This window comes from Symsagittifera roscoffensis, chromosome 10 (assembly GCF_963678635.1).
Source record: "Symsagittifera roscoffensis chromosome 10, txSymRosc1.1, whole genome shotgun sequence".
NCBI lineage: Eukaryota > Metazoa > Xenacoelomorpha > Acoela > Convolutidae > Symsagittifera > Symsagittifera roscoffensis.
This window is the reverse complement of record NC_087071.1, coordinates 23,317,148-23,344,645: the sequence shown is the minus strand read 5'-3', so window position 1 is coordinate 23,344,645 and position 27,498 is coordinate 23,317,148. Positions and strand designations below refer to the sequence as shown.

Below are 27,498 nucleotides of genomic sequence, written 5' to 3'. Positions count from 1 at the left end.
TGGCCATGTTGGTCTTCAAATCATCCGACCAGTTCTATTAGTTGTACGAATGCAAGTCCCAAAGCTCACATATTGTTCTCTTGCTCACATATTGCAACTCACATATTGTTCTCTTGATCTAGATGATGTAGAATGTTTTGAACTATCAAGAATGGGGGAAGTAATATTTTGCAGATTGTCTGCAGTTGGAGTTTGAGGAGAAGACTCAATGGCATAAGATATATCAAATGTGTCGTGAGTTGTGTAATTATCACGTGTATCTAAATAAATTGGAGTATCTTGAAACTCCATTTGCACATTATGAGGACTATTAGTTGTACGAATGCAAGTCCCAAAGCAGTAGAATGTTCCTCATCACTCACACATTGTTCTCTTGATCTAGATGATGTAGAATGTTTTGGTGAAAAATGTTTTGAACTATCAAGAATGGGGGAAGTAATATTTTGCAGATTGTCTGCAGTTGGAGTGTGAGGAGAAGACTCAATGGCATAAGATATATCAAATTTGTCGTGAGTTGTGTAATTATCACGTGTATCTAAATAAATTGGAGTATCTTGAAACTCAATTTGCACATAGATGCTGAAGATACCTCTTTAAAGGTATCAATAGTTGTCGAAGTAGCACCCCCTGTCGGTGATAACGGCTCTTCAAGAAAAGTCAATACTTCATTTGCATCAGTTGCAACTGTTTGTGCATTATTGACCCCACTGAATCTATGACAGCGCCCACTGGATCATTGCCCGGAAAAAGTAAAACAAAAGCAGGCCTTGATCCGTTATCGAGACCTGGGAATTGTTCTTCGTGAAATGTCACATTCCGAGAGCGATAAAATTTCTTTTCTGAAAATCATATGAAATATATGCAGGACTTGAATCGTCATAACCAGTAAAAACTGCCTTTTGCCTTTGGTTAATAACTTGCGCCGATGGGTTTCAGTGTTTTATACGCATAAGCAATCAAAAACCTTCAAATGGTGAATACTGGGTTGCTTTCCATTTGGTAGGGTGTTTTATCATCATTACTAGCAGATGTTAGCACACGATTTCTTGTGTATACTACAGTATCAAATGCCCTTATCCAAAAAGATTCTGGTAGTTTCGACAATAATAAAAGAAAAAGAGCAACTGCATTGGCTAAAATCGTTCGCCAATAGCGCTCGGCTATACCATTTTGATGAGGAGAAAAGGACTTATAAATTGCTGTGCAATGCTGTTAATCTTGCAAAAATTTTGAAACTTGCGTGAAATTTATTCCCCACCATTGTCTGACCTGAGATTAAGTCCAGTTACATGACATGGTAGGAACACCGTATTAGGAAAAAGTTGCAGTGTTGCTAACGAATCGTCTTTAGAGGTCAAAAAATATACCCTTGCATATCTTGAAAAATCATCAATAAAAGATATTGCCTTTTCGGGTTGCCCTAACTTGCGGGTTTTTAGATATGCCAGACGTAGATATCTTACATTCTGAACATGTAATGTAGTTTAATTATCGGTTGCCAATGAACTGGAAATAACCATGCTTTTTATTGTTTGATTTGCAGTTTTTTTCAATGTTTCACAATTTGCATAATAAAAAGTTTCATGCCACTTAGCAAAAAGCAATGCCGATATATTCGGCTCTTTTGCAATGTTTAAACCAAAAAAAGACCATCTATTTCAACAAAATAGGATTTCTGTTGTCCCACACGTATATGCGGACTTTTGTTAAAATCACTGTGTTTCCTTGCCTAACTAGCAGTGAAACTAATATCAAATGAAAATTGAAGCTCGGCACAAACAATGCAAGCTGGAGGTTTAAAGTCTACTTAGCTTTATGACGATCGTAGAATGGGTTTAAACATCGCATGTTTGTCTCCTTCCAGCATAGAAAGCTTCTTGAACATTGATTTCTCTGGAATGATATAGTTCGTGCATTCACAGTCTATCACATTAGTAATAAACATCGCACTTTTGTCCCCTTCCAGCATAGAAAGCGTCTTGAACATTGATTTCTCTGGAATGATATAAATCGTGCATCCACAGTCTATCACAATATCCATCGACCCATTTGATGTTGCAGTTAGTGCAAACCCAGAGAAACCGCCTTGACGGTTGCTCGAAGTTTGCTTGCTTAAATTCTGCTTTGCATAGCACCTGTCAGCAGTGTAATTGTTACGCCCACTCTTTGTGTAGCACAAAAGTTTCTTGTTTCCTTGTCCAGTTCCTCCATTGTATCGTCCTCGGCTAGTTCTATGAATAGCTGGAGCCGCAATAGACGTGGAACTCGTATCATGTTTGTTTGAGCTCCCCCAAGTGATCGTTCAATCAGTCGCTCTTTCAATTTTAGATACGATACCTACTGGAAATGTAGTGCAGCTATGAACGAGTCGTAATCTTGTGGCAATGCTTTAAGAACTATGGCTATTTTCAGGTTGCCGCTGATCTTTTCATCTGCAGATTTTAAGCTGAGCACAATGTTGTCCACTTTGTTCAAAAATTCTATCATCGATTCACCGTTTTTTTTGAGTTCCAGACACTTTTGCCAAAACACAATGATTTGGCCTGATCGAATCTGCCCAAAATTTTTTTTTGAACTATTTCCATGTTTCGAATCCATTCCTGTTATTCAGAGCAATGATCATCTGCAAAGTAGCATCAGCATCGATGAGGTGCATAATGATTTCCTGATACAGCCTCCTCTGAATAGCATCTGTGTTGGCTTCGCTAATTTTTTCAGATTTTACATTTGGCTTTTTATCTTCAATATAGGCTAGCAACCGTTCACATAATACAGAAAAAAGTTCGTGTTTCCCATCCCAGTTTATTTTGTTCGGAATCCACCAAAATTTTGGTGCTTGGAAGCTTCAATTGCCCATAACCTCTTAGAATAACGTTTGGATGTTTAAAAATAAAAAGAATTTCCTATCCTTTACTTTCCATTAAAGTGGTTTCAGTCAAAATCAACAATTTTTGTTTAACCGCATTGTTTTTGATGTCAATTTAAAAACCTAAAAATCTTTAGTTAATATTGTTTCACTCCTTTCTCGAAAAAAGCTATTACAATTTCGATTAGAATTATTTGGTTCTAAGCAACCATGTCTGAAAATTGACTAATCACAGACGAGTATTCCAACAGAAACACGGATACAATGAAAAAAGACCACACCTAAAATTTCTTATACTTGAATTTATTAAGTACAATTTTTTTCCAACTAGACCCAAAACAGCAATTGTTACCCCAATAACTAAAAAATGACCCCAAAATAGCAGAAAACTATAGACCAATCTCTATAACAGGTGCACTCTCTAAAGTTTTTGAGAAACTAATATACAAACAACTCAATGAACACTTCTTAGCTAAAAACCTCCTCATCAACACCCAATTTGGTTTCAGAACCTCATATTTTTCAATGGAGGAAAACAAATACGTTACCGTATCTTGATTAGAACTATCAAAATCTTTCGATTCTATCATCCACAAATATTTGAAGAACATTTTGGTTGATTTGCGATCTATTAGTCAGCAATTGAAATGATTTATAGCTTCATAAACAAAAGACAACAGAAAACTGTAGTAAAAAATACTGAACCCAATTGGATCTGACTTCACCGAAAAAGTACAATTTTGGGACCCCTTATTTTGAACCTATACATAAGTGACTTGAACAAAACTTTAACCAAAACTTGCAAAACTATTTATTCTGGAGATGATAAACTTCTATTTTCTGGTGCTAATGACACCAAAAATGCTGTACAGATATTGTTAGAATCCTGTCAGAAATTGTCACTGTACTTCACAAAAAACCATTTAAAACTCAACATAAAGAAAACTGAGTTGGTAAAATGTAGCGAAAAACTTCAGGGCAGAAACCACAAATCAAATTTGAGTATAATCTTAGATGATAACAAAATAGAAGAAAAGCCACAAGTTAAATATTTGGAGGTACGCCTTGATTATTTTCTGAATTTTCAAATAGAAGTTAAAAACATGTTAAGAAAAATGGCTTGCGAGATCAAAACATTTCAATTGATAAAAAAACCACTGACAATCAAAAACCGGTTATTTTTAATGAACGCTTTTGTCATAAATATTCTGCATTACCCAGCAATACTAATAAAAAGTTTATCATCCAACCTAATATTCTCGCGTGAGAAACAACTGAGTTGGGCAATAAAGACCTGCAGCGAAAGAAGAAAATTTGATTTTTCATCCGATCTCAAGCTGGAATACAAGATACTTCCGGTTTCCTTGTTTCTCGATTGGAATTCAATTTGACATCAATAGAAAATCAAACATAAACTACTACTGGCATACGCAAAAATCAAAAAATCAAGTACGTAAGCAACACAATTGATTAGAACAAAAGAACTAAAAAACTGCACTTTCAAGCTAGATTCAGCAGTCATTATATCGGCAACGGTTTGTTTTAATTCAAAAAATCACTTTTTTTTGGAACCAAAATCAAAATGCAAATTCAAACACAAACAGCGGCAATTTGATTTACATGACTATGAAATTTAAATTTAAGGAACATTTTCTATCCATTTGTCGCGAGTATTCTTCTATGGCAACCTATAGAAAAACAACATGGAAACAGTTTAATTTTATTTGATGTTAAAATCTTGACCATTACTTTGTTATATTGTAATGTAACAGTCGCCTACTTAAGTCACATATGAAGCAAAGAGAAATAGGCCCTATAACCATTGGCTCACGTGTCAGGGACACTATTCTTGTGTTTTTCTTCCTCATGCGGTCGAAGCCAATTCGGTTCGCTTGCGACATGAGACTACAAACCGTGTTACAGCTTAAAGGCTATTACCAAAAAATAACCCACTCTAGAAATAAGAACGCCCCCTTGTTCAGGTCTCAAAAAAACTAAAAGACGAGAACCCCATTAAGAACAGGTTCAGAACTCAAGCATACCGTTAGTTTTTATTGAACAGTGGACCTTTGATCCATTTCAGATTGATCCACCTAAAAACTGGCCTTAGCTCAACTTAATCCTATAAAAAACACTCAAGAAATTTAAATTGGGTACTCACATACCGACACGACCTCTAGAATTGACTAACTAATAATGGTGAAGCACTCTAGAATTGATTTAGGATAATTAAGTCTAGCTCAAGGAGTTTTAATAAAATGTTTGAACTCAAGAATAAGTTTTTCTTCCTGGGCCATTGGGCAGCTTCAGCTGTCGACGTTTTCATATATCTGGTCCGAATGATCGTTTTTCTATTCGACTTCCGCTTTACTCGTGCTGGATTATTAAAGTAAAATTGTTGTAGTAGTCGTACAAGACTTAATTGCACTAAAAGGCACTAAATATCAAGAACTAATTTACAGAAGTATCGGTTTACCTTTTCATCATAGTCCACTTTAACAAACTTGACAAAGCATTTCTTTAACAGTCGGGAAAAGGAAGCAGGGGTGTCAAAAATCGAAATAGAAGCGTTGAGGTGCAGGAAATTGGCGTAGCGTACTGCTCTTGGAATGAAGAACTTGTCGGTATGTCGTTTCTTTGTGACTGGCTCCTGAAACAACATCTTCTCGTAATTTTCTCAAGGCATATCGTGTTTGGAGTTTCATAGATATGTAATCCCAGATAGGAAAATCTATTTGGCCTGAGATGATTTTATTGAACTGTAGTAGGTCTTTAAACTGAAGGAGTACGGTAATAGGAAAAAGATCACACTTGAAAAGTCTGTCCTTATAAGATTGCAAAGAGCAAATCCACTTTGTACGCCGCCTTTGAAACTTTTCAAGAGCAACAATATCGGACTCTATGATAAAATATAGGATCAGAACAATTTCCTTTTGGTGGCCAAACCGAGAGAAAAAGGCAAACTGCGTTTGACAGCAAAAAACGTACTGTAACAAAATCTCAATCGATTTTTGATGTGATGGCTGAATTTTAGATCAAAATGCAGGGTAACACCGAGATCTTTAACCTTGTCGTCAGGAATCAGGGGACAATTGTTGAAAAACAAACAGTCCTCGACCCGAGTTCTGCCAAAAATGATAAACTTGGTTTTCTTTTCGTTGAACACCATCTCATTTTCGGAGCACCACAAAACACAGCTATCGAGGTCACTTTGTAGTAGCTACAAGGACGTAGATGCTGCTTTCGAATCATCGGCAAATTAGTACATTATTTATTCCTAATACAAGAATCAGGGAGATCGTTAATGAAAATTGAGAATAGTAATGGCCCTAGGGTTGAACCTTGGGGCACGCCTCTAGTAACGCGGTAAAAACTTGAAAACGCATTTCGGATTTTAGTACACTGGCGTCGGTTGCTTAGATAACTTGAAAGTAACTGGAGTAATCTACCGCCAATTCCAAAATCACGGAGCTTTCGGAGCAGAATGTGGTGAGGCACCTTGTCAAAGGCCTTGCTAAAGTCAAGATAAAATGCATACACGTTTTCGTTTTCATCAAGTTCCCGTGAAACGTAGTCAAAGTAGGTTATCAATTGAGTGACTGTTGAGTGGCGACGACGGAAGCCGAACTGATTTTGGTGAATCTTACGTCCGATGAAGTCATGCAGATGTCTGAAGAGAAGCATCTCAATTACCAGCGATAATTTAGGTAGAATACTTATTGGTCGATGTGAGGAGACGGAAGTACGGTCAACGTGTTTGAACACAGGTGAAACATAGGAAAGTTTCCAGTTGCTAGGATAAACACAAGATGACAAAACAGAACTGAACGGTAGAGATACATGAATAGATAACGGGGCTGTTGCAAGCCGCAAAAAAGAGCCCGGAAGTTTGTCAACGCCAGAGCCAAGTGACGCATTTACGAGACCAATTTCAAACTTCTGTCTACCGAAAGAAACGTGCTTCAATTCATTTTCGGAGAAATCAATTGTGGATGTGATATTAGGTTGGTATACTGTAAAGAAGTAGTCCTTGAAAGCCTCCGCGATTTCAGTATCTTTGTATACTGGCGTGCCCTGACTAAGCACGAATCCAAGAATGTCTCCGGTGTTGTTGAGCAGTTTGGTCAACTTGAAACAGCCTTGTAGACCAGTGCAGGTAAAATTTTTGATAAAAAGAAACGTATCGAGCTCAATAAATTGGTAAGAGTCGCTTTCAAGATGCGTCACAGACTCACTATGAGCCTTTCGAGTCGTATATAACTTGTTGTGATAATGGACAGTAATGGATGAGTACTATGAAGGATAGGTAAGGCGCTTAGAACGTTTCCTCTTGAATAAGGGGAGGAGTAGTTGATTAAACTCGGTATACAGAGGATCCTCTGTTGACTTAGTTAACGAAAACAAAGCGGTTGAGAATATCAGCTTGAGATCCGAAAAAGACGAACTAGGAATAGTCATGATTTCCGTAAGCATGTTTGATTTTAGTAGCCCATCAAGTTCAAACCTCAACGGTACAGCAAACTGAAAAAACAACCGTATGAGCGTAGCAATCTGAAGAGGCGACATCAGCAAAATTTGACAACAATTGGTCAAGGATATTCCCGGAATTTAGTGTAGGGAAGCTAACCAGCGGACACAAATTATTTTGAATTAGAAACTCTAAAAACTCCGAAAAACCTGTGTTGCTGTCAAAAGTCTTCCAACAGGCGTGAGGTTCGTTAATTTTCCCGCTAACTATGATGTGACACTGGTTTGGTAAACGCTTCGAGATTCAATCCAGGAAGATCAAAAAATCGGCGTTTTTATGACGGTATGCACTATTAACCGAAGGATTATAGATACATATAATTGCGAGCGGGACATGAAAAAGGACAATAGTTGCACAGCCATTGTCGGATGTATCTAAAAGCTCCCGGCTAGCCATGCCGCAGCTGGACAGAATAGCTGTACCGCCGTGAATTCCATGTGATCTATCACGACGAGCTAATACTCGGTAAGATGTGTGAAGTGTTAAGCTTTGGGTAAACGAAGAATCCAGCCATATTTCTGTAAAAGAAACAAACGTGGGATTTTGTAAGGATAAATAACTAGTTAAACGGAGTCTCTCGTTGAGGGAAAAAATGCTTCTGACGATTGTAGCTAGGGTTAGTCAATTTCCGACATCAACAAAATTGCCGTCAAGATATAATTTGAGGTTGCGGATTGTCAAACGTGATTTATCATGACCATTGCTGAGCATTTCGAATCGCTTGCGAAGTAGATCCTTTTCCACTACTTTATCGTTGTCAGACAATTCTGGAAGAAATAGAATGCCAGAGCTTTTGTGGTATCTCCGCTCAGGGGCTCTGCTACGATGTGACATTCGACCAGAATGGACAAAAAAGCAGATTCAAATTCGTAGCAGCTGACCTGGACAATTAACTGTTTTAACAGATTAGCGACGTTATTTAAACGATTAGACGAATCGTGAAGGTCAGAAGATTCTGGAATTTTTAATTTTTAAAAATTCGAATGATGACGTCACACTTCTGGGAAACGTTGAAAAGTACAGAAAATAACGACATACAATTTTCAGTTGTATATCCAACTGTTGATTGGATATACAACTGAAAATTGTATGTCAGTAAAATAACGACATACAACTGGGGATTATCAGAGACCGCTCCGAGTTGTAACGATTGTGTCGCTACAATCGTTACAGAGCAAATCACGCAAACGGTGAAGGGTGTTGGGACAGTGTGTGTCCAGCCTTCTGCCTTCTGCAAAGGAGATAAGAACGTTATTTCCCCGGATTCCAGAATCCGGAGGGGTCTCGAGACCTGAACTCAAACTATTTTATACAAATTTCCTGGTTATGTCCTGAATTGAATTTAACTGACATCCAGATTCATTTTCAGATAATGAGAAGCTAGGAGCTGAGGGAAAGGGTTGATATATCTTCGATGGAGATGATGTTTTTTATCTACTGAACAAAAACACTCGTAATATAATAAATAGTAGTAGCCCTGTTTTTAGGAGTGATTTCGAGGTCTGGGGATACTGAGACCCAGCCATGAGCTCACTATTCTTGCATATAGTTAAGTTAAATTTAGTGTTTTGACCGAAGCCGAAAGCAGTAACGTTTTTGTCGACCCGATGTTAGGAAAACCACCAAAAGAACTGGCTTTGGCAGAGACGGTGAAAAGCATGTAGAGCTGTGTTTAGACGCTAGCCAGTCGTTTTAGAACCTTAGCTTTATTTTCCATCGATATATACTTCCCGGCGAATGTTACACGACACAAGCGTGAGTCCCAAACAGAGTTAAAAGTTACTAGAAGCGGTCGATTTTTGCCATCGTTGAATATCCCAAGACGATGGCAGTCACGAACTGGACAATTAATTCCAAGGTCACTAATGACATTAGCAACGCTGGTTTTATCTTCCAGTTGTCGCTCTAAGGAAGACTAATTTGTGCTTTTTTTAACAACCAATAACCTTAACAACCAATTTTTTTAACAACCAATTTGTATTCATAGTCTGGATTATTCTCTCCGAGTGGACGATGAGGAACAGAAAAAGGTTTGGTAACGACATTTTCTGCAAGTGTCGTCAGATGTCGGGAATTGGTAACATCAGCACCGTCTTCACTTGGTTCCCATAATTGGGAAACCAATTCTACACTCAGGTCAAGCTTGTCGTTTATCCCTTTGAGCGCGGATGAGCTACTTGATTTTCAGGGTTTCTGACATGTTTTTCTCGACAAATAGTTTCAATGAATGAGGATCAGTTTTATCTTTGAGAAGTTGTTTTGCTGTAGTAAGGCAATTTTAGCATCATGACCGGCAGGACTGTTCACGATTAATCCACGCCGAGCGGATGCTCATAATAACGCCCTTAAAAGTCCCTAACCGCCGGGGCGGAAGGGTAGCTCGGAACGCGGAAGCCTTCCGGAATCCCGTGAATAGCTTTTTAACCTAGTTAACACCGAGAATTCACGTTCCAGGAAGGGTGGGGAGATTGGCCGTCCCCTCGTTCCCTGAGAGGTCTGTGACCAAAAACATTTAAAAATATACAAGAAAACAAACAAAAAGTAGTATAATACCAAAGAAAAACAAAAAAAAATGGAAAATAACCGAAAAACCCAAAAACAGTAAAAAAAAAAAGGATAAAATCATTAGAAATCATCTCCCCAGACGAGATGTGATCAGACCCTCCCGTTTGTTGTTGTTAGATATATTGTTGTTACAGGCATTTATTTCAGTTAGGATCGTTACGATCAATTGTGTGGCCCGTTTGCGGTGCTTGTACTGTAGGGTTATTTGAGTATTTAAGCACGTTAATGCTAATTTGCGCTCAATCCGGAAGGGTCTTGGGATTAGTGAAGAAGACTGATCCGGCAAGCAGTTCAAGGAGCGAAAAGAGAGGGCTCAAGGACAACAACAATCGACTGTTGGGTATCGTTACAAGTTTGGTATCGCTTTTGGTACAAAAAAGTAAGATATTACTCTGTGGGGGTCTCGACAGTTACTGCACTGTAGTGACCCTTCACCGAACTGCGAATTTCCGAGTTAAGCACCTTAATTGAACAAGCCCGGAGGGGTATAGTATTACTATTATCATTATTTATACAGCCTATATTATTACTCCTATACCGTTTTTCAGTGAAGAACACAGTAAACGGATCCTTTTTTTAGGGTCAAAATAGCGACATTTTGATCCCCCCACAAATCGCAATTTTTGAGATATCGATGTTTTTTGAAACGGAAAGAAGCACTTTTTTTGAGTTAGGAGAGTAAAAATTGTTGTTCGGACAAGGTTCACTAGTGAATCGACAGGTTTTAAAACCCGTTTGCCGATAACCGTCCTGGTTACAGTGACATCAAATTTAACGTGTTTGATTTAGTGGATTCATCAATCCGGAGCGGTCCAAATAGCATTGTTTTTGGCAAAATTTTCAGCTGGAACGTTTTATATTGGGTTTTTGCATTGAACTAGAAGAGTATAGACCTTCTGAGCTCGGATCAAAAAATTTTAGGTCGAAAAGAACAGAATTGCGAAAAAAGTTAGGCGGAACCTATAAGAGAGAAAATTTTTTGATTTTAGAAAAAAGACGTTTTGTTTTTGTTAATAAAACTTTGAACTACTGGACTGATCTAGTTGATCTTGGTACCATTAGATCAGAAAGTAGGTGAGCTTACTCATAGAACCATCAAGACAGTAAGCCTTAAAAAATTATTTAAGACAGTAAGCTTGAAAATTTTTTAAGGTTGTTTTTAGCAAATTTACTAATTCGGGAAGGTAGACCCTTCACGTCTTATAAAAAAAGTTTTTGGAAAGCCCTTACACCCCTACCAAAGAGTAGCAACGGTTGAATAAGGCACTTTTACGCTGTTCTAGACGAAAAGGGAAGGCTAAGTGAACCAGAAGACCATAGTCGAATCGAAACTGGGCTAGTAATAAGACCCTTCACAGTTAAGGTGAATTGTCAAATAAGAGGCTTAGCTTCAATCCGGAGGGGTCTAGGTAAAAGAAAATACACCCTTCCTAGTTAGTACAAATAGCATCGGAGAACGTATCCGGAGGTGTCCCAATTTTGCCAATCCGTAGGGGTCCCAATTTTGCCAATCCGGAGGGTCCTAATTTTGCCAATCCGGAGGAGTCCCAATTTTGCCAATCCGGAGGGGTACCAATTTTGTCAATCCGAGTCAGCAGGGGTACTGTTTTTGCCAATCCGGAGGGGTACCAATTTTGTCAACCCGGAGGGGTTTTATTTCTGCCAATCCGGAGGGGTACTAATTTTGCCGATCCGGAGGGGTACTGTTTTCTGTCAATCCGGAGGGGTACCAATTTTTTCAATCCGAGTCAGGAGGGTTACTGTTTGTGCCAATCCGGAGGAGTCCCAATTTTGCCGATCCGGAGGGTTACTTTTTTTGCCAATCCGGAGGGGTACCAATTTTGTCAATCCGAGTCAGGAGGGGTACTGTTTTTGCCAATCCGGAAGGGTACAAACTTTGTCAATCCGGAGGGGTATTATTTCTGCCAATCCGGAGGGGTACTAATTTTGTTAAGACTTAAGTAGACAGAAGAAAAGATAATAGTGAAAGGTAATAAGTTATTAAGAGACAGGCTAGGAACCAGTGACTGCACTGGTAACTTGCCTTTTATAAAAGACCAGACCAAAACAAGACAGGTCTAAATTCGGATATTCGCGACACCAAGTCTAAATTGAAAAAGAGATTTGTAACTGATTTGTGTGAATTGAAATCCAAATCATTTTTGGGAAAGTGATTGCCCTGAGGATTTTAGTAGGTCTAGCTCGGGCAATCCGAAGGCAGGTAGGTAACACAGGACTCGGTGGGTGCAATAGACGCCCACTTGAGAAAATTACTGCCTTCAAGTTTTGTCTGTTTGGTGCAGCACCCACCAGGGAAAGCTCTTTCTTTAGAAACAAGTTCTATTATCATATTGCGATTGACGAAAGTACAAAACGTTTTTCATTGAAAATATTTTTGTTTATTTCATTTTGGTTTTAATTAAATAATATTTGTGCTAGGTTGGGCAGTGAGAACACTATCTTTTAAAAATGATTGATATCATTAGACTGTGCTAGCTTCATATCTTGCAACTATTTATCGATTATTGTGAATAAATAGTATACACGCTGTACTCTGATAACATAAAAGGATTCGTGGTCACTTTTTAAGTAAAATTTTTGGAATTTATTGTGTTGTGTTAATTTTATCAGTAGTCAGATTAAAAGGACACTATCAATCGAATTGAGTGTATAGGCAATAAGAAGTGGTAAATTGAAAATGAGTCTAGACAAATCAAGGATACCTAAACTAGGTGATACCTCAAGGAAATTCATACTGAAGAAACAGAGAAAAGCAATGATTGACCCTTTTGTGGAAAGGATCAGACGAACCCGGACCGTTAAAGGGAAGAAAGTTTCAGGCCTAATGGTTAAAACCAGGAGTCAAAAGTCATCAGAAGGACAAAAGGCAAGGTTAAAGGTAGAGGTCCATTTAGACCCTGCCATGGATGAGAAACAGGAGGGACATGGACCGGAAGGGAGAGGAAACAAGAGATTGGCAAGTAAATCTACTCCAGTAGAACAAGGCCAAGATTTTGCCACTTCCACCGGGACCGTGGACCGAGAAGAGATGTCGGAACTGTCCGACATCTCTACTGAAAATGAGGCGACTACAAGATCACCCGCAGACAACACCATGATGGTTGGCATGACGGAAAAACAGGCAACGTCCTCATCGTTTTCAGAAATAGTGAAGAACACTGTAGGAAACTTCTTTCCATTTTTTATGGGAACGGGTACAGGTGATGAAGCAGAAACCCAGGAAAAAGAAGAGGACGAAGAAAGGCAAGATGACAAGTCAGCCTCAATAGCTCGACTCAGGAGAATGGCGCATACACCGATAGAGAGACTGGTACCATGGACCAATTTGGCGGTGTGAGGACAATAAGCAATACCACAAAAGAATCAGGCCAGTCAAGAGACTTTGTGAATATGACGAAATCGGAAATGCGAACTGGGCAGAGTAGGAATACAGGGCTAAGAATACCGGGCTAAGCAACGGATCCAGAGGTGGATAGTGAAAAGACGTCGAGGCAGAGAATCAAAGCCCGAACTCGACCAGCACCAAACTACCTGGGATCGACAGGGTGACACCGCCACTTGTGACGCCATTAGTGGAAAAAGGAGCATCAATTGAAGAAGCCTTGACCAACATAGTGGGCAGTATAGGAGAAAAGAATGAACAGATGTCCATAAGAATGAGTGAGCTGGAATGGGCAGTCCACGTCGAGAGAGAAAGTCTGCGGTAAGAGATCAACCGCAACAGACAAGAAGCTAGCAGAAGCGAAAAACGCTTGAAGGAGAGAACGGATGAACACTTAGCGAAGAACCTGTCGCGATTGCCTAGGGAGGCTGAGCAAAGAGAGCTACGATTAAGAGACGATATGGAGAAGTTGAGAATTCAAAAAAAAGCAGACTCTTGGGACCCTTGACACGAAGATAGATGCGATGATGGAGAGGCGAACTCAGGCTATCATGAATAGATTGGATGGGCTACTAGGCAGCAAAAAATGGGGAATCGAACTCGGGAGAACCCAGTAGGGAGCCGACGGTGAACTTCAACGAGCAGCACAATAGGAGAAGGACATATGGATCCACTAGAGCAAGGGGTAGTTCATCAGGCTATACCACAGGGGACAATAGACCCCGGGGCCCAAATAACAGAGGAAGTTCAACTGGCAACAGACAGACCTCTAACGAAAGACCAGCGCCAGATACACATGCGACTGGGAGATGTGATTCCAGGAATAGGAGTCATGCGAGCCAAGGAAGAAATAATCCCAGCAAGTCGGACAGGAGGGAAAATCCGGAGCCCTTATCAGGTGGCGAAGATACTCAGGCGGGATATTCGAGAGACGCCGCATCAATGGCCACAGCCTTTGAACCCCTGAACAGGTCCCTGGAAACATTTCTTACGAGGCTGTCAAGGACCAATGAACGAAGTGAAAGGACCAGAAGGATTTTTAAGAAACTTTTTAAGATGCTATAAAGACGAATCTAATGGCTGTATTGATACCTGGATAGAGGTAATGAAACTGCATTTTGAAGAAGAGGACTTGTCAGAAAGACAAGAATGCAGTGCGCGTACCAGCAACTTGGAAGGGACAGCCCTGAACTGCGTGATGGTCAAAAAGCAATACCAGCGGGACACTGCTGAGAAAATCTTTGAAATCTTGTTAAATCGTTTCGGCTCAGGGGTGCAGGGACACCAAGCAATGATGCGCTTCGAGAAACGGAATCCACGTGAAGATGAGACGATAAACAAGTTTCTAGACGATCTGGACATGCTGAGAAGGCGTAGCCAACCAGATGAGTCAAACAGAAGGATGAATCTGGCAGTAGCCTCAAATTCATCGATGGTGTGAAGAATGATGAGCTTCGAATAATGTTGGCGACACATTACACGCCACTCTCAACCAATGCGCCGACACCAGAGGAGTTGAGACTCAAGTCAAAAAAAAATCTTTTGCTGAAGCCTCCATCGAGATCTGGATATTCTGAAAACAATTATGGCAATTTTAACAATGGACCAGGAAACCAAGAAAACAACTGGTATAAACCAAGGGACGATATAGACAAGAGACGCTCTTGTGCAAATTGCAGTTCGACGGACCATCGTGTGTCAGCATGCCCAACTTACAAACAGGGCATGAAAGCAATAGGCTGTAGCCTCGAAGATGACGATGCGAGGATTTCATGAGAGGGGTAATTGCGAAATTCGTCCCAATGTGTTTCTTTTGTAACTTGGAGGGTCATTTTAAATCGGATTGTCCACAATTCTGGGATGCTGTGGCAGACATCAAGCATCCAAGGCATGAAGAAGCTTTATCGGGTGTGAAAGCCAGCAAGGCTCGCCTGTTGAGTGAAACGGAGGCACGCAGAAAAGAGAAACGGCAGAGCTGGCAACGAAGAAGATGCAGGCGGTAGCGGAAGTGATACGTGAACCGGAACCGGTGACTGCAGCGGATGACTTCAAGCCGCGAAGGATGCTCTAAACAGAGTCCAGCAGGAATTGGTAATGAAGGAGATCGAACAAAAGGTGAAGCTCGAATTGGAGAGTGAGAAATTTCATGAAACGCTGAAGGCCTTCGAGGCATCAGAAGTCGAAGAAACGAAAGCAGCAAGCAGTTTGAGCATGAAACTAAATATGATCTCCGGGAAGACGTTCGGTATGGTGCCACAGGGAAGTAAAATACAATCGATAATCTCGGTAGCGGGACACCAGGTAATCAGAAATCTCAGTGAACCATCAAAATTCACTTTGATGCATTTGGATACATATTGCATTTGGATACAGATTATCTGAGACAGGTGGAGCCACGCACTGAGTCAAGAGCTGTACGAGCGCTACTGACAACGGGCGGCCCTCGAATAAAAAAACTTCACGGGCGCTACATGGAAGTCTATGGACCATATCAAGTGGTGCTGAACGTGGATGTGATCAGTATCTTCACTAGGGCCTACGTGACGACAGACAGTGACCAAATAGGGCAAATCTATTTGGGTGAAGAATAACTTAAAGTCCGTAGGATAGGTCATGACGCAATGATGGAACAAGACGCGGATAACACTGGATACGAAGCAGATGTGACTGCACATCTGCTCGACACCAACGGGAAGAAAATCGGGGTCACAGGACATCTGGACATAGGAGCGGTAGTGAGCGTGATACCGATAAAAACTTGGGAAAGAATGGGCTTCACGAGGGATGGCCAAATTCCGACGAATCTCCGACTAGCGGCAGCCAATCGAGGAACGATTTACGTAGCCGGAAGGACACCAATAACGGTCCTCCAACGGAGGCCGGGATCTTTGGATGAGCTTCCTGGTGGTAGAGAACTTGGATGAATCCGACCAGTTCATCTTGCGCAGAGATTTTGTCAAGAATTTCGACGTGATGATTGACTTGAACAACGGCCCAATAAGGGTTAGAAACCCGGACCGGAAGTATGTTAAGAAAACAGTTTGTAGGATAATAACAGATGAAAACAAGGTACCAATCTTTTTAGACAAAAAGGTAAAACTACAGCCGGGACAAGCTGTTGTAGAAATTTCCAGATTGAGAAATTTGAATTCGTTAACTGATAGTAAACAGGTTTGTTTGGTACCGAACCCAAATAGTTAAAGTTCAGTGATTTTAGGCCGGAGCTTCTCGGTAACTGGAAACCGACTGTGTGTCAGTATGTTATTGAACACAATGGACACCACGGTTTCAATCCAGCGTGGAAAGAGGCTTGGTTACGCTTTGCCGATAGGACCGACTATGAAGAGACACAAAACTTGAAGAGATATAACGTGAAAGACTGCCCTTATCATGCCTTTAAAGATATAATTTTAAAAAAAATTGAGGAATTAAAATCTATTCATGATTTTCAATGCAATGAAATCCGAAACGGACGATGGCTTGTCGAGCCGCTCGAACTTTCCGGAACGCACCTCTTCATATCAACTAGAATCTGACAAATCGGTTTTGCCAGAAATAGAACACTTAAAAGGGAAAATAGGCGAGGGAGATTTTGAATCATTGCGGGCGGTTTTAAATCGGAACGCGGATGTATGTTCAAAACATAAGGCGGATATCGGTTGTTGTAACTTCGTCGAACACGAAATTGAACTGGAGGAAGGCGCCATTCCCCATAGGGAAGGCGCAAAACGAATGACACCACATAAATTGGAATCGTGGCTAGCGGAGATAGAAATGTTGCTCGAATATGACATGATAGAACCCTCGAAATTGCCGTGGACTTGCGGGGTAGTCATGACAAAAAAGAAAGAGGGCAGCTTAGGTTCTGTTGCGACTTTCGTTATTTGAACGCGGTGACAATTAAAGACGCGTACCCGATACCGCGAATAGACGAAAGCCTCTCGAAACTTGGATACGCCAAATTCTTCGCCACTCTGGACTTGGGTTCGGCCTTCTGGCAGATTCCTCTGCGGAAGAAGGACAGAGATAAGACTGGATTGGGGTTGTACCAGTGTAAGAGGATGCCCTTCGGCTTGTGCAACCCAACGGCCACTTTTCAAAGTCTGATGGCTCAGGCTTTGACCGGAGTGATGAAAAAGTACGGGAACCTTGTGATGTGTTACATGGATGACGTGGTCATAGCAACTCCCACCCTGGAAGACCACATTGATCGGCTAAAGGAGGTAGGAGTTCTTTGGCTGCATGAAAAGAGCATGCTTGAAATGTAAATCATCGAAGTGTGAGATACTCAGAGATTCGATAAAGTATCTAGGGAGAATGGTTGACAGGAATGGCAGTAGAGGCTGTGTTGACATGGATGGCTCCCAGAACGGACACACAACTCTTGAGCTTCCTAGGGTTTGCCAGTTATTACCCTGAGTTCATTAAAGGATATGCAGACAAGGTGTATCCCATGCAGAAGCTGATGCGCATCAAAGGAAAGAAGTTCGAATGGAGCGATGAAGCTCAAGCTGCCTTCGAGAACATAAAGCGGGAACTGTGCGAAGCGCTAGTGCTAGGCATGCCTACAGAAAAGGGCATGTATGTTCTTGACAAGACGCATCAGTAGTAGCCATCTCACGAATACTGCATCAGGAGCAGGAATGGAATGGAAGAACTGTTCTCCGTCGCATTGCATATGGCAGTGAGGTGTTAAGTGACACTGAGATGAAATATGGTGCACCGAAAGCAGATATGTTTGCAGTGGTCACATTTGTGGAAAAGTACCGCGCATACTTGGGGAGCGCTCCCTTTAAGTTACGCGTGGACAACAGAGCGTTATCCTGGTTGAAGACATACTCGATGGATCAGAGTTTTATTGGTAGATGGATAGTGAGATTAGATGGCTACCACATGATAATCGAGCACAGGATGCGTGACAAACACCAGAATGCTGACAGCCTCACCAAGAAGACCGAGTTCTATGAAAGATTGGAACAGAAGCAAACCAATCAGGCAGAAATCAAGGAAGGGTTCTCGTTTCTGGACAAAGAGACTTACGAAGCGCTTCCCTTGACGAGATGGTTGGATAAGTCTGGACATCCAATTCCAGGACATCCTGAGTTACCTGTAGATAAAGCAGCCGAGATAAAGATTCTATCCAAGATGGACCCGGTACCCTTGGATCTGTTGCTGCGCTCAAACCTGGTCCAGTAGGAATTCTCTCGCATGAACATAAACAGCCGCTCATTATTGGATAAAACGGTGCAGGTCACACCACAAGTGATGCGGATGCTGGTTGGATTGTTGGAGAGAGAAGTGACCAGAGATGATCCCGAGTGGACAGCTGCTATGGCATCACTGACAGTCTGTAAGAAGGTGAAGATCATGCCGTCAAGACGACAACACAAAGAAAATGAAAGGGTTTGTAGGACTATAGTTCAGCAACTAGTGTCCTCGATACCCCAAAACGTCTTGAACAGCACATCATACAAACGGAAAGAACAGGGGAACGATACGCAAAAGAAAACCGTTACCTTTGAGGACCAGGATAAGGAAGGCGAGAATGTTGAACGAAACCTGGGGCAAAATTGTTTGTCCGGTTAGACGAACAGCAAGAAGAGCCGGCGAGTTCAGGATCAACACCCGGGACAAGAAAGTTTGTCCGGGAAGTCTGATGTAGATGAAAAAGTTCCTGATGGGAAACAGGACCTGGAGAGTAACATTTTGTCCGGGGAGTTCAGATGGATGCGAAGAACGCTCAGAACTGATCCGGAGGAGAGAACGTGCTCTGTCGCGGACTCTTCAATGGATGACAACTCCCGGAATTCGGGGATTGACACCTATTCAGACAGGAATTCGAGATCAGGATCAGACACGTCAGAGCTAGCGATACACTATTAGGGAAAACTCGAGCAAGGGATCTAGATAGGGAGGTGTATCAAGACCCTGACAGTGATCGCTACCTCATACCAGGTGAAAGAGTCTTTGACAACGCAGCAGATGATCTGGAAACAATAGCAGTATCGAGACGTTCGATAAGCTTTTTGCCGCAAAAAGCGGTAGTCAGGACTGATCTTCAACCGTTCAAACAAGAAACACAACCATTGGCGAAGATTTGGTGCGTTAAGACGGAAGATGACACGCATCAGCCAGATGAAATGAATTGTCAGATGAGGGTCATGAATACGTACTTGAAGGCGAGATACAGACTCTCGGACCTACTAAGAGCACAGAGAAATGACCGCATGACGAGCAACCTGAACAGGTGGATTGAAGATGGAGCTCTGGACAAAGGCGATCTTGAGGAAGACAGTTATCGCATTCTGAGACAGTACTTTATGCAGAAAGAGGGAAGGTTATATCTGAACAAGGACGGGGTCGTGTCTTGCAAGAGAAGAGAAGAGGACAAAGTCCTGTACGAATACAATGCGATAGTGTTGCCGCAACTCTATCAAACAGAACTTTTATTCAGGTCACATGATCAGATGGGCCATCAGGGAATTGACAAAGTGTACCAGAGGATCTTGAAACGCTTTGAGTGGTCTGGAACGGAAAAGGCATGTGAGAAGTGGGTAACAGCATGTCTGTCACGCCAACAGGTCAATGATCCAAGGAAGTTGCGATTTCCCTTGCAGTCGATCGAGTCATCTGAATTTAACGAGGTGGTACAGATTGATCACCAAAAGATATACATGACAGACAGTGGTTATAATCAAGACTTAGTCATGATAGATCACTTCACGAAGTATGCAGAGGCCGTGCCCTGCATAACTGCCTAAGCAGAAGAGACTTGCGATCACCTAATCAACACGTGGATAGCAAGACATGGTTGTCCGATAACGTTTCAATCGGATAACGGAACAGCCTTCGTGGGAGAACTTTCGAAAGAGCTCATGCGACGTTCGCAGGTGGCTCAGGCCCACTCCACGACATACTATCCCCAGACGAATGGCTTGGTGGAAAGGCAAAATAGAATGTTAGTGTCGATGCTGAGGGTATATTGTTCCAGGTACATGACCGATTGAGACAGATATCATCCACATGGGAGCTTACAATAGCACGCTACACTCCACCACCGGAGTTAGTCCACATATGATGCTAACTGGATACGAGAAGTCTTTGCCCTTGACTTTCTTTTACCCGGAGTATGAGGGGAAGAAAACATCACCACAAGTCTATGTAAATGATGTGATTAGACGTCAACAAGAGTTAAATGACTTGTGTAGACGGAACACTCAGCAGGCACAGACAAGGCAGAGGAAAAGATTCGATAAGAATGCGGCTGGTGCAAAAGTTTACTCGGTAATAGACTACGTATGGGTATTTCAGAACGTTATACCACCGAAAGGAACGAAAAAGCTCCTAAAAAAGTGGGGGGACTTCATGATTACAGAAGTGCACCAGGAGGGACAATTTTAAAGATTGAGTACAGGCAGATCCGCTCACTACGAGAATATCAAGCCACGCAATCCATCGACAGAGGACTGGTGTATACCTGCAGACATGGAAGAGGTGGATTATCTGATGATGGACCCTGCTTGTGAGGTCAAAGAGAAGGGCACCAGGTAAAAGAACGATGGAAGTGAGGTCGTAGAGGAAGGAACAAGTCCACCACTGGACCTAGATCCCAACAAGGTGATCGAAGCAGATGGAGAAACCTTACCCTACGCAGAGGAGGACTGGCAAGACCCCGAACAAATGGGGGTCCCCAAGAATTTGGAACCGGATCTTCCATTTACGATACAGACTCGACAGAGTAACAGGACAAGACTCACGAAGAACTATAATCCTTACGGAGACGACTTCGTAGTGGACAGGATAGATCTAAGGAAGATATTGGAACATGTAGTGGGTCTAGAAGAAATAACCGTGTCACAGGATATTGACATAGTCGATGATCACGACGAGGAGTCGGTCGATGACCGGTCCGAGCCCGAGGTTGAATTCGACGACGAGCAACAGCAGGCATACGAACAAGATTTGTCGAATTTGCGTGTCTTGGAATGGCTGAACGAAATGACGTCGGACCCAAAGGAGACCAGTGTCACGATTCAAGATGTAGATCGTGGAAGCATGAAATACGTAAAAACCGAAAGGGATGATCCCTCCTGGGCTGCCCATGAAGGTTTATTACTCGTTCCGGCTTCCAACCTCGATTTGATATCCGGTATGCGATGGGAAAAAGCAAGAACAAAAACACAACAACAATAGTTGCGATAGAATTAACGACGAGAAAATAACGAGATACAACTGGGGATTATCAGAGACCGCTCCGAGTTGTAACGATTGTGTCGCTACAATCGTTACAGAGCAATTCACGCAAACGGTGAAGGGTGTTGGGACAGTGTGTGTCCAGCCTTCTGCAAAGGAGATAAGAACGTTATTTCCCCGGATTGCAGAATCCGGAGGTGTCTCGAGACCTGAACTCAAACTATTTTATACAAATTTTTAGCTTCCTGGTAATGTCCTGAGTTGAATTTATTTGATATCCAGATTCATTTTCAGATAAAGAGAAGCTAGGAGTTGAGGGAAAGGGTTGATCCATCTTCGATGGAGATGATGATTTTTATCTACTGAACAAAAACAAAAGTAATATAATAAATAGTAGGAGCCCTGTTTTTAGGAGTGACCTCGTGGTCTGGGGATACTGGGACCCAGCGATGAGCTCACTATTCGTGCATATAGTTAAGTTGATTTGAGTGTTTTGACCGAAGCCGAAAGCAGTAAAGTTTTTGTCGACCCGATGTTAGGAAAACCACCAAAAGAACTGGCTTTGGCAGAGACGGTGAAAAGCATGTAGAGCTGTGTTTAGACGCTAGCCAGTCGTTTTAGAACCTAGGTTTATTTTCCGTCGATATATACTTCCCGGCGAATGTTACACGACACAAGCGTGAGTCCCAAACAGAGTTAAAAGTTACTAGAAGCGGTCGATTTTTGCCATCGCTGAATATCCCAAGACGATGACAGTCACGAACTGGACATTTAATTCCAAGGTCACTAATGACATTAGCAACGCTGGTTTTATCTTCCAGTTGTCGCTCTAAGGAAGACTAATTTGTGCTTTTTTTAACAACCAATAACCTTAACAACCAATGTTTTTAACAACCAATTTGTATTCATAGTCTGGATTATTCTCTCCGAGTGGACGATAAGGAACAGAAAAAGGTTTGGTAACGACATAGCCTAATTGTTGTGATAAACTTATTAAATAGTTTCCGGTTTGATATGTCACAAGCAAAAGCTTCTAGATGTGGACCATGCAACAAACTAGTGAAGGACAACGACTCAACTGCTATAGGATGTAAAAAATGCAGCGCGTGGTTCCATGGGCAATGTGTTGGATTGTCTCCTGATGATGTAGCTACAATGGGCAAATTTCGAGGATGCTTCTGGCTGTGCTCTGGCTGCCTTGAGGGGAACATCTTCACATCCCAAGCTAAGTTTGAACTGATTATTCAAAGACAAGAAAGCTTAATCGAAATTACAAAAAGCAATAAAGAAACTGTTGAAAATGTTGATGCAACCAAGACAACATCATCGAATGTACCGGTTAATAGTCGTATTAATAACAGTCACCGGGCCAACACATGTGAAAACGAGATAATCATCGACGGAGTCTGCGAAGACAACGGTCAGTTTACATCCAATATAGAGGCCGAAGAAGCCAAAGTGGCCGAAATTTTTGATCATAGAGGCGAAAAAAATCTCAGTATCTGCCATATGTATAGACTTGGTAAAGCTAATTCCTAACAACGAAGACCGCGTCCTTTACTTGTTCGTCTGTCATCCGAATGGAATGCTAAAAAATGCCTAGCAAAATCTTAAAAATGGAAGAACTTCAAAGAAAAGATTTTCATATCGAAGTCCCCAAACCAAGAAGAACAGATTCTGAAACGTAAAATCTTCAAGAAACGGTACGACTTGATTAACAATGAAAAAATTCCACGCGATGAGCTAAAAATTCGTGGTCTGACCCTCGAACGAAATGGTATCAAGATCAATCTTGACTGACTACAATCAAAATTATGCCTTATCAACGCACAAAGTCTCTTGAGCCTAAATCAGCGTCTGAAGTTAATCAATTTTCTTTCTTTACATTCTCCTGATATTGTGTTCATTACTGAAACTTGGCTTAAACCAGAAGTTACTGATCCCGAAATTTTTCCTATGAATTCTCCCTATTCGGTTATTGCTCGAAAAGACCGCACTTCTGGAGAACACGGAGGTGTTCTCATTGCTACAAAAAATAATTTTGCTTTAAATTATTCAATTCTATCATACGATGCAAATTACTGCATCGGACTTTCAATATATTCGGGTGCAGTTAATCATATTTTCCTCCTAATTGACAACCCCCCCCCCGCTTCGTCGCAGTTTCGGATACCTGCCAAAATGCTTACTGATTCAAATTGTTACTTTAACTCCAAATTGATTAATGGTTCTAGTTCGTACACAATCTTAGGTGACCTAAATCTGCCTGATATCTATTGGGCATCTTCTGATGGAGGCTGTGATTACTCAAAACTGTTCCTAGAAGTTATTTAGGATCATAGCTCAATGCCACTTATATATGAACCCACACATCGCTCAGGCAACACTCTTGATATCATTCAAACTTCGCACACAGAATTGTTCACTGCATTTGTAAATGAAGTGCTTTACTCAGACCATTTTCCTTTATTTGCTTTTTTTACCATTCCTGAAGTAGCGCCTACTGTGATTGGGAATTTTACGAAATCCTCTCTATCTAAATCATCTTTCTCTCATTCGATCTTCAATAGTAACATCAGCCCTTGCTTTACCAAACTCATTGTGGAACAAAAGTTATTCCATATCCACCACTAATGATTATGTAGATAGCTGGTACGCTCAGATCAATCATGCAATTCTTTTATCATGCGCACATAAAACTAAAAGACGCCAGCAACTTCCCTATTATTATTCGTCGCATACAGTTCATTTACTGAATAAGCACCATTCCATATCTAAACGGACAGCCAACACAAATCATTTAGCTTCGATCCAACAAGACCTTAACAATTCAATCGAAGCTTGTCTCCTTGAATCTTTAAGACCATGATTGCTTTAAATACCTTCGATCTTTTACCAATAGGAAACTACCAAACCAAATGCACTGGATGAATAGAAAAGCATCCACTTCTATTGAAATAGCCATTCTTTTGAACGATTACTTCTGTTCACTGTTTCTAGAAAGGCACGAAATTCAAATCCTACAACCCGAAAAACCCACCATTTTTCTATCCGATCTCCATGTCAACCTTAAAAAGGTCGAGAAAGCTCTCGAATTTGCTTAAACTTCTTGTATTACCAACGACCGCCTCCCAACCTTTATTCTTAACTGCTGCAGTGAATTAATATCTCCTCTAGTCGTGCAGCCCTTTGTCAAGGTTTTGGAAACTAAAACGTGGCCAGAACTTTGGAAATGTGCGTTTATTACGCCAATTCTTAAATATAGTAATCCCGAAAATGTTGAAAATTATCGCCCCATTAGCATATTGCCTCAATTATCGATTATTCTGGAGATAATGATCTTCGATTTCGTTTATCCTAAAATTCGGGCTAAAAATACACCTGCTCAACATGGTTTTATGATCAAGCGATCGACTGTTACTCAGTTTCCTGAGTACTTAGATCAGATTTATAACGACGTCGAGGCAAAAAACGAATGTCTTTCTGTGTACTTCGATTTTCGCAAGGTTTTTGATCAAGTTCCTCATCATATACTTATTTTGAAACTCGGTAGTTTAGGCGTTGACATTAGCTTTCTTGAATTTTTTGCTTACTATCTCACAAACCGCACGCAAATTGTCTTAATTAACAATGAAGCATCTCCAAAAGGCCATGTAACAAGTGGTGTTCCGCAAGGAAGTGTACTCGGCCCTTTGCTATTTATACTCTTCATTAATGACACGCCAGCTGTCTTGAAAACCTCTAATTGCTTTCTGTTTGCTGATGACAGCAAACTCTATTAAAAATATGACTTTTCCTTAGTTCAAATAGACATTGATCTATTTATCAATTGGACGCTTGAAAACGAAATGACATTTAATTCTGATAAATGCAAAGTTATTTGTTTTAACTCTCAACTTCCCCCAAATCTACTCTTTGCCTTACTGATTACCTAATTCCGTTAGTTTCATCTATCAAAGATCTCGGAGTAACGATATCTAGTGATTTAAAGTGGGATATCCACATTAAAACCAAACTGGTCGCAGTTAACAAAGCTTTCCAGTTCTTAAAACATTCAATCCCTTATGGAGTATCCATGAGAACCAAATTCAAATATTACCAGCTATGTATTATGAGTAATTTATTATACGGTAACCAGGTCTGGTTTCCATCTTTAACATATCGCCGCAAACTAGAATTATTTAACAGAAAATGTTTGAAATGGTTAACGGGAGTGAACGACTATACAGAACAACTTAGAAAAACGAATTCCTTGCCAATTTCCTTCCCTATAGCTTTACATGATATGTGTTTTCCTAATCGAGTCCTGACTGATCAATTTGATTTCAACCTTTACAGATACATAAATTTTACCTTTGCAGCCAAAGACCTTCGCAATAGCTCACGACCTAAGCTTTCAACAACCCAGAATTGTCGACTCTTCTTTACAGAGCAATTTTTCTTCTTTCGCGTCTGTCGGTATGCCAACATGATTTCAGCAAACAACATAGCCGACATTTTCTCATCGCCTGAAACTTTCAAAGCAAAATTGAAAATCTATCTGAAAAATAGAATTGATATGTTCAACTTAACTCTTGTTCAATGCTACTTTGTTGCCATTGCATAAATTGCCGTTCGTGATGTCTTGTGTACATAATCATACCGTTTCTTTTGTTTGATGCCTTTATATTTTAAAGGGAATAAATTCTTTTAGTAGTAGTAGTAGTAGACATTTTCTGCAAGTGTCGTCAGATTTCGGGAATTGGTTACATCAGCACCGTCTTCACTTGGTTCCCATAATTGGGAAACCAATTCTACACTCAGGTCAAGCTTGTCGTTTATCCCTTTGAGCGCGGATGAACTACTTGATTTTCAGGGTTTCTGACATGTTTTTCTCGACAAATAGTTTCAATGAATGAGGACCAGACTTATCTTTGAGAAGTTGTTTTGCTGTAGTAAGGCAATTTTAGCATCATGACCGGCAGGACTGTTCACGATTAATCCGCGCCGAGCGGATGCTCATAATAACGCCCTTAAAAGTCCCTAACCGCCGGGGCGGAAGGGTAGCTCGGAACGCGGAAGCCTTCCGGATTCCCGTGAATAGCTTTTTAACCTAGTTAACACCGAAAATTCACGTTCCAGGAAGGGTGGGGAGATTGGCCGTCCCCTCGTTCCCTGAGAGGTCTGTGACCAAAAACATTTAAAAATATACAAGAAAACAAACAAAAAGTAGTATAATACCAAAGAAAAAAAATGGAAAATAACCGAAAAACCCAAAAACAGTAAAAAAAAAAGGATAAAATCATTAGAAATCATCTCCCCAGACGAGATGTGATCAGACCCTGCCGATCAGACTGTTCGGCAGGATAGATGAAACCAGTCTTCACATCGGTCACATTGGAGACCCTTGTCCTTCCGTTTCACTGTGGATGAGCAGTGAGAACAGCAGCTGTTGATGTCGAGCTGGGTAGTCGATCCCGTGAGCCAGTCATGAATCTTAAACTATTTAATAAGTTTATTACAACAATTAGGCTATTGCGACTAGCAAATTGCGACTAGCAATTTCACACTCCCGTTTTTCTACCAACTTTCTCGCGATTATCACTCGAGTCTTCTGATTGCTTTTTCTCGTATTTTTAGTTGTCGCGAGAAACTTGAGCATGAGAGGCTCAATTCGAAATTTTGAAAAATTACTTTTCCGCCCAAAATCAAGATCAAACGTTCAGCTCAAGGTCAAACTTCCAAATATGACCGACTGGCACATAAATAATTATATAACCAAGAAAAGTTGAGTGACTTATACTTGCCTTATAATATTAATTATCATTTTGCAATTAAAGTTTTCATTTTTCATTAAAGATTTTCAGAGCATTATGTTTCTCGGCCGCCCATGTTTGGGCTGAAAATGAGCAATTGTGTCATTTTTGGCTCCCAAGAGGGCCAAATTTCAGGCATTGTAACTTT

At 41.0% G+C, this 27,498-nt stretch overlaps 1 protein-coding gene across 2 annotated transcripts in view; it reads right to left on the bottom strand.

The window, feature by feature from the left end:
* Positions 1-27,047, bottom strand: part of LOC134855160 (von Willebrand factor A domain-containing protein 3A-like) — a 190,794-nt gene extending 163,747 nt beyond the window's left edge. For both annotated transcript variants that reach the window (XM_063871575.1, XM_063871576.1), the window contains exon 1: positions 27,039-27,047. The gene's annotated coding sequence lies outside the window, so the exon portion shown is untranslated. The remainder of the gene's footprint in view (positions 1-27,038) is intronic.
* Positions 27,048-27,498: the final 451 nt, after the last annotated feature.